Below are 14178 nucleotides of genomic sequence, written 5' to 3'. Positions count from 1 at the left end.
AGGGAAAGGAACTATTCTGGATACCACTTGTGTCCCTGTAAGAGGGCAGTGAGCACTGCTATGTAACAACACACAATAGAAACCACTACACGCCTATAAATTGAAGTAGGACAACAAGCTTTATCCCCAACTGACTTGGAACCCAGAAATAACTGAGTCATGGCCAATTGTAATGATACCTGTCCATAATATCTGCTATATGGGCATGGACCAATTCTCTTAGGGAGGTATAGCAAATACAACTGAAATTCTTACTGATTTGTTCTGCAATTGAATTGTACCATAACTATACTGCAATATAGTAACACTGGCATTGTTGGTAAGATTCAACTACCATATGTTATGTGATAATATGGATATCGATGATTGAATGTATTGGAGGTTGAGTTAAATCCTCCCCATTCAGTGATCATGTGGCTAAGAAATAACATGCAGAGTATTTGGCATATAAGTAAAGGTTCATTCTACGGTTGCTATTATTATGGGAGAATTTCATACTTCAAGTAGGTATAATAAGCAAAAGACATGGGTTAAGGACGTTGAAGATGGACTCCAAGAGAACCAGAGAAAAGCTATCTTGAGAAAGAGCCCCAGAAATCTACACAGTGATTCCCAAGAGGCTGTTGCTGAGTACTAAACCATACATGCATAGGATGAAGCTACATTAAGAGTAGGAAAAGAATGGAAGCAAAGTTGTAATCTGAACAGTTTTCAGAGTTCACACAGAAATAAAAGATGTTTGCATTCTGACCAGCTAGTGTGGAGAGTTCACTGAACACCTGCAGCTCAATAAAGACCCCAGAATTGTCACTCCATAATAGAATTAAACTAGCTCACAAGAAATACTGTCCTAAACCTGTCCTAACAATGCTTAATCCAGAACAAAATCCAAAATTCTTTGAAGGAAACTAACAAATTCAGCATTCAGCAACATAACATCATGATTTCCACCATCCAGTCAAAAACTACTAGACATGGGGCTTCCTTGGTGGTGCAGTGGTTGAGAGTCCACCTGCCGATACAGGGGACACGGGTTTGTGCCCCGGTCTGGGAAGATCCCACATGCCGTGGAGTGGCTGGGCCCGTGAGCCATGGCCGCTGAGCCTGCGCGTCCGGAGCCTGTGCTCTGCAACGGGAGAGGCCACAACAGTGAGAGGCCCACATACCACAAAAAACTAAAACAAAACAAAACAAAACAGAACAAACAAACAAAAAAACTACTAGACATGAAAGAAGCATGATTACAATCAGATGAAATGAACAGTTAATAGAAGAAGAGATCATGAAATTAGCAGACAAGAATGTTAAAACAACTACTATAAATATGTTTAATAAGCTTATAAAGTTAGAGGAATATGTGAATATAATGGAGAGATAAATTGAAGACATAGCAAAATAATCAAATGAAATTTGGGGAGCATAAAAATAGTGAATGATTTTAATAGATTACACAGTTCAGAAAGTAAGATATTGATTTTGTAAACAAAGAAATAGAAATTATCCCAAATGAAGCACAGAGATCAAGAAAACAATCATAACCTGGGGGACAATATCAAGTGGTCTAAGATGAATTGGAATTCCAGAAAAGAAGGAGGCATCAGATATTTGAAAGAAGGATGGCTGATTATTTTCCAAATGAGAAGAAAACTATAAATCCACAGACCCACCTACTTCAGAGAACTCAGAGTAAAAACAAGGAAAGTCTATCTATGTTCATCAAATCAATTTTTGAAAAGAAATGATAAAGAGACAGATTTATAAAGTGGTCAGAGAAAGAAGACTCATTAATAACAGGAACAAAGAATTCCCAGACTTTTCATCAGAAATTATGAAAGTAATAAGATAACTGGAAGACATCTTTAACATACTGAAAGAAACTGTCAAACTAGAATTTTATATCCAGGAAAAAATAGCCTTAAAAATAAATGTACCAATGCTCTGAGAGATTATGCCTCCAGTCAAGATGGAGTAACAGGAATTTCTTTTACTATCCTGCCTGAAACAACAATCAGAAAAAAAAAAAAGATTTTTCATGAACATCTGGATATTAGGCAATGAAGAACAGTGATTCTTGAGGGAAAGGAAGCAAACAAAACCCTATGATTGCCTCATTTTTCTGCCTTAAGTGAGATTCTAGTATGAAGCACAGAAAAGAAGTGAGAACTAAGTAGACTTCCTGAGCTGAAGAGATGGAACTGGGAGTCAGCGATGATCAAGGCAACAAGTGTTCAGAGGAGTACTAAAGAAGAGAGAGCTGCAGAGTGAGGGAATCCTAAAGATCTGCAGAATGTCACCTTTGAGTGTTAACCAGAGTACTGATCAGCATATGAGAAACTACCTGAAGCTGGGGGAAGAATATTCAAAGGATTGAAGGGACCTGTGCCCAGCACTCACACAAGGCCAGGAACAATACCTACTCCCACCAGCCAGATTGGAAAAACTCATAATTCATGGTGTATTGGTCAGACTACTCAGCAATGTCTTGCCTTAGTAGTGAGGACAGGGGACTAGTCAGCAAAATGTGTGATGCTCTGAATTCTCCTAACAAATTATAAAGGGAGGATCTGAAACCATCAAACTATTTTCAAGTAATTTAACTGGACCCCAGAACAAAGCAAAAGAAGATTTAGAGGAAAACAAAATCCAGCATGTAAGGTAAAATTCACAGTGTGTAGCATTCAATCAAAGATTATTATGCATGAAATGAGGCAGGAATAAAAGATCCCTAATGATGAGAATTTTTCAATCAATAAAAATTAACCAGAACTGACAAATATTAGGATTAACAGAAAACACTGGCAATGATAACTATATTCTAAATGTTCAAAAATTAAGCAGAGACAATATATATTTTTTCATCTTTATTGGAGTATTGTTCCTTTACAGTGTTGTGTTAGTTTCTGCCATACAACAAGGTGAATCAGCTATATTTATACATATATCCCCATATCCCCTTCCTCTTAAGCCTCCCTCCCACTCTCCCTAAAACACCGAACTGATCTCCCTGGAGATAATATATTTTTAAACACTGAAATTCAGTTTCTAGAGTTGAAAAATACAATGTTTGAGTTGAAAAGTATACTGGATGGAGTTAACAGACTACACATTGCAGAAGAAAAGATTAGTGAACTTGATAGCAAAGCAAGAGAAACTTAGAGAAAAGTTTTATAAAGGAAAAGAGTATTAGTGAGCTGTAGGATAACTTCAAGCAGCCTAATATATGAGTATTTCGAGTCACCCCCAAAAAAGAGGAGTGGCAGCAGAAAAAAAATTTTTTTAAAGAAATAATGGCTGAAACTTGACAAAACAAATCGAATAAGTTTAAGGAGCCCATAGCAAAAGAAACATTTTTTTTAAAGCAGGATGCGTCATAATCCAATTGCTCAAGGACATTATGAGTATGCTAGGTTTCATGATTTTTGTGTTCTTTAGTCATAGCAGAAGTTTCAGTTAAGCAAGCTAATGAGAGACTCTCAAATGGTTTGTGTTCTATCACAGTATATGGACATTTTCTCATCCAATATCTGACTAGTTTCTGCTGGGTGGCACTCACTGGCTTTCAAAATAAGTCCCAGGATGCAGTCCACACAGAACGTTGGAAAGAATTTGTTGGTACCATCGCTCCAGCTACTAAAAGGGCATCAAAGTGGTAATCTCTTTTAGTAAGTATTCTATTCACCAGGTATTCGATTCAGTTTCAAATTAACAACCAGTTTGAGCTTCAGCATTCTGTTGGTTACCATTTAGCACTTCTACTCAATACTGGCTAAACAGTGAATTTACACGCCTTCTTTTTATAATACTAGGTAAGGGAAGTATTACTAGACAAACATAATATCCATTCTTGTCATATATTCAAATAGAGGAGATGAAACCAGTTCACATAAATTATGTTCATTCAATTTTTATCCAAGCTTTCAACTTAACGTCATCAACTGGTACATCCTCATAATCCTCCCAAACTAAATGTAGCCCTGTAGGTCTTCACCAATGTATTTTTGAATCACAGTAGCTTGGGTTCCCATGTCAAGGAGTCCCAGAAAAGTTTCTCCCCCTCTTCTCGGCCATTTAACACCAATATTTGCATATGGCCTTGGGTCTTCAGCCAGAGGTCAGACGAAGGGACCTTGGCGCTTTTGTCAATCCTTTTATTGATTAGTTTGATCTCCACATGCAATTCAAAGTCATATTTCCTATTGTTCTCTTTGCAATAGTTTCTTTCAAATCAGAGGAAATATAGTAGATTTGTTTAGTGTCCTTCAATGATGAGGGACTGGCACAGGCTTCTATTGATCTACCTCACCTCGAACACTGCTGTGTTTAGACATTTGTTTCACTTCCATCATTTTCTGCTTTATTCTCTTTTTTAAAAAAACATTTAAAATTTTCCACCCTGCTGTGATGATTCCCTTGAATTTTACATTTATCTTTTTCCATTCTCCTACCAATCACTCAATTGTTTTAGCTATTTACTTCAGCATATTTTCCCCTCTTGGATAGCATGGAATAGATGAAATACAATCTTGGACTAGATTACAGAGAACAAAAACCAATGGATTGTGTATTTCACTTGTTTCTTTTTGCTTTGTTTTTTCTTATGTATGTAGTGAGCCAGCACCTCAGGAGTTGGAGCTATCATTTCTGAATTCCATTGGTAACTTTAACTTCAGTAACTGATCGCAACATAACTGCAGTTTCATACCATGATAACTAGGTGGCCACCCTGGATTCTAAGAGTATCAGCCCCCACACTCTCATGCTTTCTTATCCCAGTGCTTTTTCCATGTTTCAATGAACCAGGGTCATTCTAGCAGACTCCGCTTCTGACACAAAATGCAGTTAGGAGGTCCCCAAGCCCACCTTTATGTTCACTAAAATAATTCCGATTTTAAGAAGAGCTGTTATACTGAGTTTATTTTGCAGTTTATTACAATGGAATAGTACCAGTTAAAATCAGGGAAGAGGCACATAGAGGAGAATCCAAGAGACAGTAATCATGAGCTTCAGTTGTCCTCTTCCAATGGAGTCATGTGGACAGCACTTAATTTTCTCAGCAGTGTTTGGCAACACACAAGGAGTATTGCCAGCCAAAGAGGCTCACCCAAGCTTTTGTGTCCAGGGTTTTTATTGGTTTGGGTCATATAGACATCACTCCCATGTGGCTGACCTCAGTCTCCAGCCCCTTCAGAGGTCAAGTTAGTACTACATGGTCCAAGACCCCTTTCATAAATCACATTTTTAGCATATGTTATCTTGTACGGCTAAAGAAAGGTCTCTAGGTAAAAAAAGGTAATCTTATTAGAGAGTATACAAAGGCCTTAGAAGTTACCTACCAGGAGCTGGTCAAGCACCAAACCTTTCTTTGGAAAAGGTTAATCTCTTACTGCACAGAGGCTTAGAGTGATTTAGTGATTTGCCCCCCAATTTTAAGCTAGTATTTCAGTGTGGGGGTACAAAAGTACCCAATTCTTCTAAGTTTTACCACAAGACCACATAGTTACCCATTTTTTCCCTATTTTATGAACTTATAGATGACTTACCCCTCAGTCTGTCCCCATTGTAGTGTTTCCTGAGCAATGTCCACCTCCACTACAGTATGTTTCATGGAATTCCCAAATAGTATTTTCATTGAAATTTTCACAACATATTTAAGTTCAGCCATAGAAGTCTTCCCTAACTCAATTCATGCCTGACTCATTTGACATTTTTCCTTAGGTTATAACCAGGAATTCTACCTTCCATTAACCTACCTTCAGATCGTTTCCAATATATTATTGGTTAGCAAGCTCTATGTCCTTCTTTCATCTAAGAAACATCCACTGGTTATACTTATTTAATTCTCACATTATCTTATGAGATAGTTATTCTATTCCTCTCATTTTTTATTATACAGGATGATATTATATGTATAGAAATATGTATAATTAACCAATCCTTCCTTTGGTTTGGATAATCACCCAGGGTAATGTATATTTACCAATCTTCCCAAATTATTGAGTCATACAAATTTTTGAGAACCATTAACTTAATCTCTTTACTTAATGATTTTCTTGATTTTCCCTAATGGAATTTCTTCACTCTTTGCTTTAATTTCTCATTTTCTGAAATTCATAGCTATATTTTAGTAGTGTCTTAGCCATTTACTATTAGAACTTGATTTGAAACATTTTGAGTTTACTTCTACCTTCTCTACTATGTAAGTTTTATTTCTCCCAGAATAGAAGAAAAAAAAGGCAAAAGTTTAATATTAATTTCATTTCAGATCAAGCATCAAAGTCTTCAACCAAGAAACCATCTTTAAGGAAAAAAATTAGTAATGCATAAACATTCCAATTGGAGTTAATGGAAAGAATTAGAAGGCCAATCTCAAGTGTCAGAAATGTTTGGGAATGTTAAAGATCAGTTTGAGAGACATGAGTTACATCAGGAGGCATATTTCAGCCAAGTAATAATTGCCCATGAAGATGTACCTGCTTTCAATCAGCATGTATCTTTTACTCTACATGCACACACACACACACACACACACACACACACACACACACGATTGAAAATGAAGAGAAACCATATGAATGTAAGGAATGTGGAAAGGCTTTTAGTTGTATCTCACAACCTACTCAACACCAGAGAACTCCTACTGGTGAGAAACTCTATGAATGTGGGGATTGTGGAAAGTCCTTTAGTTGTGGTTCAGCCCTTACTAAACATCAGAAAATTCACAGTGGTTAGAAATTCCATGAAGGTGAGGAATGTGAGAAATCTTTTATTGTGGCTCAGAACTTTTGTGACATCAGAGAATTCATACTGGTGAGAAACCCTATGAACGTAGACAACGTGGGAAGGCTTTTAGTTGAACCTCATACTTTTCTCAACATCAAAGAATTCATTCTGGTGGAAAACCTATGAATGTAAGGAATGTGGTAAAGCTTTTAGAATTAGCTCATACCTTTCCCAACATCAGAAAATTCGCACTGGTAAGAAACTGAATGAATGTAAGGAATATAGAAAGACATTTTTTTGGAGCTCTTATCTTACCAAACATCACAGATTTCATACTGGTGAGAAACCCTATGAATGTAAGGAATGTAGGAAGGCCTTTAATAGGAACTCAAAACTTGCTCAGCACCAGAGAATTCATACTGGTTAGAAACACTATGAATGTAAAGCAGCGGTCCCCAACCTTTTTGGCAGCAGAGATTGGTTTTGTGGAAGACAATTTTTCCATGGACAGAGGTGGGGGGATGATTCAGGTGGTAATGCAAGCAATGGTTTAGGTGGTAATGTGAACTATAGGGAGCAATGGGGAGCAGCAGATGAAGCTTTGCTTGCTTGCCTGCCACTCACCTCCTGGTGTGCAACCCGGTTCCTAACAGGTCACGGACTGGTACTGGTCTGTGGCCCAGTGGCTAGGGACCCCTGATATAAAGAACGTGGAAAGGCCTTTACTGGGAGCTCAAGTCTTATTCAACATGAGTGAATTCATACTGGTGAGAAACCCTATGCATGTAAAGATTGTGGAAAGACCTTTAGTTGTAGCTCATACGTTTCCCAACATCAGAGATTCCACACTGGTAAGAAGCCCTAGGAATGCAAAGAATGTGAAAAGGCCTTTAGTTATTGCTCAAATTTCACTGTACATAAGAAGATGCATACAGGTGAGAAACTCTATGAATGCAAGAACTGTAGCAAGGCCTCCACTAGGAGCTCAAGCTTTATTCAACATCAGAGAATTCATAATGCTGATTAACACAATGAGTAAAAGGACTATGTAGAAGACTTTTTCTTGGTTCATAGTCTACATAACTGAAGAGAATTCAAACAGTGGAAACACATTGTGAACAAAATGAATGTTGGAAAACATCAATAGTTCCAACTTAATTGACATCCAGAAACCCACATTTTTAACCCTAAAATCTTATTGTAAATATTAGTTTATATTTGAGAGTAACCATGGGAATTTATATCTTTAATATCTATAATTTTGTTTCATACTCAACTATTGAAACCATTTTAAAATTTACTCCAAAATATTAAAGTGTCTAAATTGATCATTTTCCCTCAAATTCTTATCTCAGCACCATGTAAGTATTAATTCATTTATCTCACATATTTGTATTGACTCCTGTTGATATGTATACTCTTATTTATTTAAGACACATGTTTTAGAATCCTCTTTTTATTACTTTGATCCTGAATATCTGTGTTTGCTCTCATTATTTAATTATATAAATTTAATATTTTAAAATAATTGATTTACAACTCTTTGTTTTAAAAGATAACTTCCTTTTATAAAATTAAACCACAAAATTTTAAAAATATAGAGAAACAAATTTTAAAAACTTGCAATCCTATCAACCAGAATAAACCACTGTCAAGTAATTAGATCAAATCCTTCCAGATTTTGTCCTTATGAAATATTAACATGCTATAACTACATTTTCACTTGCCATTCCCATGCCAAAGAAATTTTTCTGTCAGTAGTTAGAAATATTTCATTGTTTTTAAATAGCCTAATAAGTTTCCCTATAGAACTATATTTATCAAATACATTTAATAATTTGTCTTCAATTTGAGAAGCTCATGAACAATGTCCTAGATCAACATTTTTCTATACATATATTTGTATGCTGAAAATACTGCATAAATACATTCTATGGTGAAAAAGATTTAAACTTGACAGATTGCTAAATTCATGTTTCATACCTACCTACACTCTTCAAACGTAAGCACTGTTACTAGTTTAATCTTTATCATTATAAATCTTTTCTCTTTGTTTGTAGAAATATGTTTTGTGATATTATGTGTATACATTATGAAACAGGGATAGAGATTCTACTTCATGGTTGTGAGGATCAAATGAGATAATAAACCTAAATTGATTAGAACAATTTTCAACAGTACCTGTTGCATAATAAATATTCAGTAAATGTTAGCCATCATAATTATTATTTGTGTAAAAGAACTTAAATATATTGTGTACAACATTCAATCTTATATATTTCTTATGATAGTTATTACTGTGTTATCAATAAAATAAATATTAAGAAGACTTTTATCAGAAATTTTCATTATTGAATATAAGATAACTTATTCTGAAGAAGAAAGCAGAAACTGAAACTAAGGTGTGCTAAACACTTTATACAGACCTCATCCTTTATGCTGAATAAAAATATCATGCCAGTCTGAAGCCATATGTTGTGTATATGAACACATCTATCAAAAGAGGAGAGAAAATATATAGATATATGTCTCTATAATCAGTTCCAGAAAATGAGAATCAGTATAGAGGACATGCTTTTGGATCAAGATCATAGTAATAACAAAATACTTGAAAACAATAGTAGAGCCTAAAATATCTGAATATCTATTTAATGCCCATCTAAGAGACCATTAACTTAAAGTGGAAATCAATACTGAAATTACAAAGTCTCTGGCAGAAAATGAATGGCAAAGAGCTCTGTATAGAAAAACGTGAAGGTGATAGTAAATGCTATATCCAGTAAAATACATAAGGCTAAGTGCATGACATGTTAGAATATCTGCAAGATTAATTAACAATCAATTACTAATTAATCAAACATAAAACACAAGTAGGTTTTTTTTAATGTCAGTAAAATAAGCCTAAAGGTAATAGAGGGAAAGTATTAAGACATAGAGACAAAAATAACTGACATAAGACCATGAAAGTAACCTGAATCAATAGTACAAAAATATTTTTTAAACAAGCAAAAATATAAATTGTTGTTTTTTTATAAACTGATAATCCATAGAAGATGTAAATCAACAAAATAATGAATGAGTAATGGATAGATATGAAAAATGCATATAAATTTAATAGTTTTAAAATTAGCATGATTACTGGACTTCCCTGGTGATGCAGTGGTCCAGAATCCACCTGCCAATGCAGGGGACACGGGTTTGATCCGTGGTCCAGGAAGATTCCACATGCAGTGGAGCAACTAAGCCCATGTGCCACAACTACTGAGCCTGCATGCCACAACTGCTGAAGTCTGCATGCCTAGAGCCCATGAACTGCAACTACTGAGCCCACTTGCTGCAACTACTGAAGCCCGTGCACCTAGAGCCCATGCTCCACAACAAGAGAAGCCACTACAATGAGAAGCCTGTGCACTGCAACGAAGAGTAGCCCCCACTCACCACAACTGGAGAAAACTTGCATGCAGCAAAAAAGACCCAGCACAGCCAAAATTAAGAAAAAATTAATATGATTACCACTAGACAAAATTATAACTTTTTAGAAAGTGTAAGTCACTAGTATTAATTCAAGAAAAGGTAGAAAATCTTATTAGACCAATAATTCCAGAATAAAAATGTAAATTAGAGTTAAATACTTACCCCCAAAGAATTCACTAGCTCAAACATGTGGGAATGAGAAATTAAAAATATACAATATTCCATGAACTATTTCAGAACATATAAATATGTAAGAAGATCACCATCTCCCATGATAAATCTAGCTGTGATAAAATTACCTAGATTTTTTTTAAAAGAACAAAAAGGAATCCTGAGCTGTTTTGTATATGAAAGTATATTCAGGCATCTGAAATATTTAAACAATATAAATTTAGTTACCTATCCAAAGAATAAATCAATATAAGGCTAGAGAATGTGACTTATTTCAGAATAATGATATTTACAATTATAATAATAAGGTTTTAAAGAAAAAGATAGAAAAAAGTTGTGATCCAGTCCTAAGAACTTCTATATGTGTTCTCTTGATCTGTTAGGATTGAAAAGAAAAGGCATTCTATATATAAATAAAATTTATACACATATATCCCTTTAAATATTTAAATACAGACATATACAACTAGTATTCTAATTTTTAACCATTAATTGTTAACCAAACAAAAAAATAAAAGTGACCAATATCTTCGACAGTGAGCAATCAGTCTATGATATCATATGGGCATCCATTATAACGTATAGCACCCTGTCTTTTTTTCTTCTATTTAATAGCCCTGATATCACTGATTGATCTGTCACAGTCCAACAGTTTCTACCACTGCCATGCACTATAGAAAATAGTTTTTAATACAATGAATACAAAGCAGAACATATTAGATGCCATTATAAAATAAATTGCTGTGAATATAATATTGAGTGACTTGAGGGTACTCATAGATCACTGAGTACCCATTTCAAATACCATGTTCACTGGCTTATACTTCATTTTTCTTAGTGTGTCATGAGGAACATTATTCCCTCAAAGTGCTACTTATTAAAAGGATTTTGTCATCAGGCCGGCCTAAGAAGCACCATAATAACTTTCCCTTTGGGAGACACCATGTATAAGTAAGCATATAAAAAGCCTCAGGAGTCTTGCAATATAAGTGTAAAATAGATTTTAAAAGCACAATTTATATTTTTAACCCAGCATGACTCAAAATGATTTAAAACCCTTTTTGACTCTAATATGTATTATCATCTTTGGGATTTGAGTATAATTTGTTTAACTAAAAAGTATGGCTGGAAGGTAAAATTTTTGAAAACATTTTTAATGGCGACCTAATTATTGGGGCACTAAGGGGTTTCCTGTGACTATTGTATTGTAAACAGCAACCTACCTGAACTTATGTGAGCTAATCCTTTTCTGTAGAAAGAAAATGCATATAGACAATGTTCACAAAGGTCATTTTTTTTTTTTTTTCTTGCGTTATGCGGGCCTCTCACTGTTGTGGCCTCTTCCATTTGTGGAGCACAGGCCCCGGACGCGCAGGCTCAGTGGCCATGGCTCACGGGCCCAGCCGCTCCGCGGCATGTGGGATCCTCCCGAAACGGGGCACGAACCCGCGTCTCCTGCATCGGCAGGCGGACTCTCAAGCACTGCGCCACCAGGGAAGCCCCACAAAGGTCATTTTTTCTTTCAATTCCTTTGTTAGAAGTCCCATGATTTTTTAAAATAATTTTTACCATTATTATAGTATATCTTAATAGGAAAAAGTGAGAATGGCATATCTGTTGTAAATCAATTTGAGAAAATCAGAGGTGCTTTTCTTAATGTGAAAAATGTTAGCAAATAAAAGAATAAACAGGAAAAAGTAACTAATTACAGTGTTGACTCTACCTCTACTCTTAAAATTTACTATTATTAACAATGATTAATTGTTCCTATTTCCTGTATGTAAATATATTACAGCAACCAAAATTACAAACACTTTTTCACAGTCAGTAATGAAACAATATATAAGGTGAAGTAAAAGAAAATTTATCTCCGTCATTGTACTACAACTTCCCTACTCTAAGCAATGAAACTATTGTTTAGAGCTCAGTGTATATCTTTTCATATATTTTCTGAATGCTCATTCAAAAGATTTTACATACAAATATTGCTTCAGTTTTAAGTAAAAATAAGTAAAATCATGCTATACACATTTCTCTGCAATTTACTTTTCTAATTCAAAAGTATATTTTGGACATCTTTTCAATTGTGTGTGTGTATATAATCTGGTTAGAACAGTTCAGGAGGAATATTTCTTGTATTTTTCATTGCTTTTATTAACTATAAGAGAAGTGATTCTTCTCAGCAGTGAATTTGGTTCAAAAATGTGTGCATAGGAGATCAGAAGTGGAGCTAGAGGGAAGATGGCAATGTGGGAAACATGAGAAATCCATCTCCCTACATAGCAGTTGCAGGGGCAGAATCTGATGTAACTAGTTTGGAACTTTGGAGAAGAATTGGATGGTAATTGTGGTTAATTTGGGTCAGTTTCATCTCTTAGTAGCAGGAGTAGCTATGGCAGCCATTGTTTCTGGAATGGTTTGCAAGGAAAGTGTAGGAGACAGAATGAGCAAGGACTTCCAAAATCAGTGATCAGTGCTCTGATCACTGGTTACTGCTTCTAATCTCAGAAGTACAGGAACAGAGGAAACAGCCACTTTTACAAGGCCTTCCCACTGTGGCTGAAGTGACTTCCAGAGGACTTAAAGGGATTGTACTTTATTTTTCTTTCTTCATTTTTCTTTTTCCCCTTTTAGAAGTCAAACATTTAATGGCTAGGACATTCAAAAGCAACCACACATACAGAGAAATTTATAAAGTCACTGTTCATGCTCAGAAAAAGGCATAGACAGAAAATACCTAAAAAGATCTTAAGTGAGCATTTCAGGCTGATCCCTGACACACAGAGACACCCTACAACAATCAAACAAAATGAAATAAAACAGCAAACTCTAGGGAAGGGAAAGAATCAGATCCCCAGAGTTACCACATTAAAAGGTTCAAATACCCAAAACAAAAAACACAAGATATGCAAAGAAATAGGAAAGTATGATCCATTCAAATAAGAAAAAATATCAACAAAACTATCCCTAAGAAGCATCAGGGGATGGTCTTAATAGACAACAACTTTGAACAACAATCTTAAAGAAACTCAAAGAAGATCAGCAAAGATGGTTGGTTAGAAAGACCCTGAGCTCACCACCTCTCACTAGCACACCAACATCACTTCTTCAGAACAGCCATCAGTGAAAAAGACCAGAACCTACCAGAAAAGATCTTCTACAACTAAAGACTAAAAGAAGAAGCCACAACGAGATGGGTAAGAGGGGCAGACTCACAATATGATCAAGTCCCATACCTCCAGGTGGGTGACCCACAAATGGGAGAACAATTATATTGCAGAGGTTCTCCCACAGGAGTGGCAGTTATGAGCCTGGGGCTCCTGCACTGGGAAGACAAGCTCCCATAGCATTTGGTTTTGAAGGCCAGTGGGGTATAATTTTGGGAGTCCCAAAGGACTGGGGGAAATAGTGACTTCACCTTTAAAGGCACACACAAATCTCACATGCACTGGGACCCTGGGCAAAAGCAGTAATTTGATAGAAGAATGGGCCAGACCTACCTGCTGATCATGGAGAATCTCACAGAGAGGTGGTGGGGAGTGGCTGTGGCTCACCTGGGGACATAGACACTGGTGGCAGTGATACTTGAGAGCCTGGCTCCATGCAGGAGTCTACAGGCACCAGTGCTGGGATGCCCTAGGACAAACAACTAACTGGGCAGGGACACAGACCCACACATCAGCAGACAGGCTTCTTATAGACTTCCTGAGCCCACAGCCTCCTCTAAACATGTATCTGGACACAGCCCTGCCCACCAGAGGGCCAAGATCCAATTCTGCCCACCATAGGGCAAACATTAGCCCTGCCTTCCAG

General features: G+C 36.0%; 1 pseudogene; it reads left to right on the top strand.

Moving 5' to 3' along the window:
• Positions 1-2208: 2208 nt before the first annotated feature.
• LOC103069857 (zinc finger protein 383-like) lies at positions 2209-7747 on the top strand (annotated as a pseudogene).
• Positions 7748-14178: the final 6431 nt, after the last annotated feature.

This window comes from Lipotes vexillifer, unplaced genomic scaffold, assembly GCF_000442215.2.
Source record: "Lipotes vexillifer unplaced genomic scaffold, Lipotes_vexillifer_v1.1 scaffold1390, whole genome shotgun sequence".
Classification (NCBI taxonomy): domain Eukaryota; kingdom Metazoa; phylum Chordata; class Mammalia; order Artiodactyla; family Lipotidae; genus Lipotes; species Lipotes vexillifer.
Note: the sequence above shows the minus strand (reverse complement) of the source record. Positions and strands in the feature narration are given on the sequence as shown.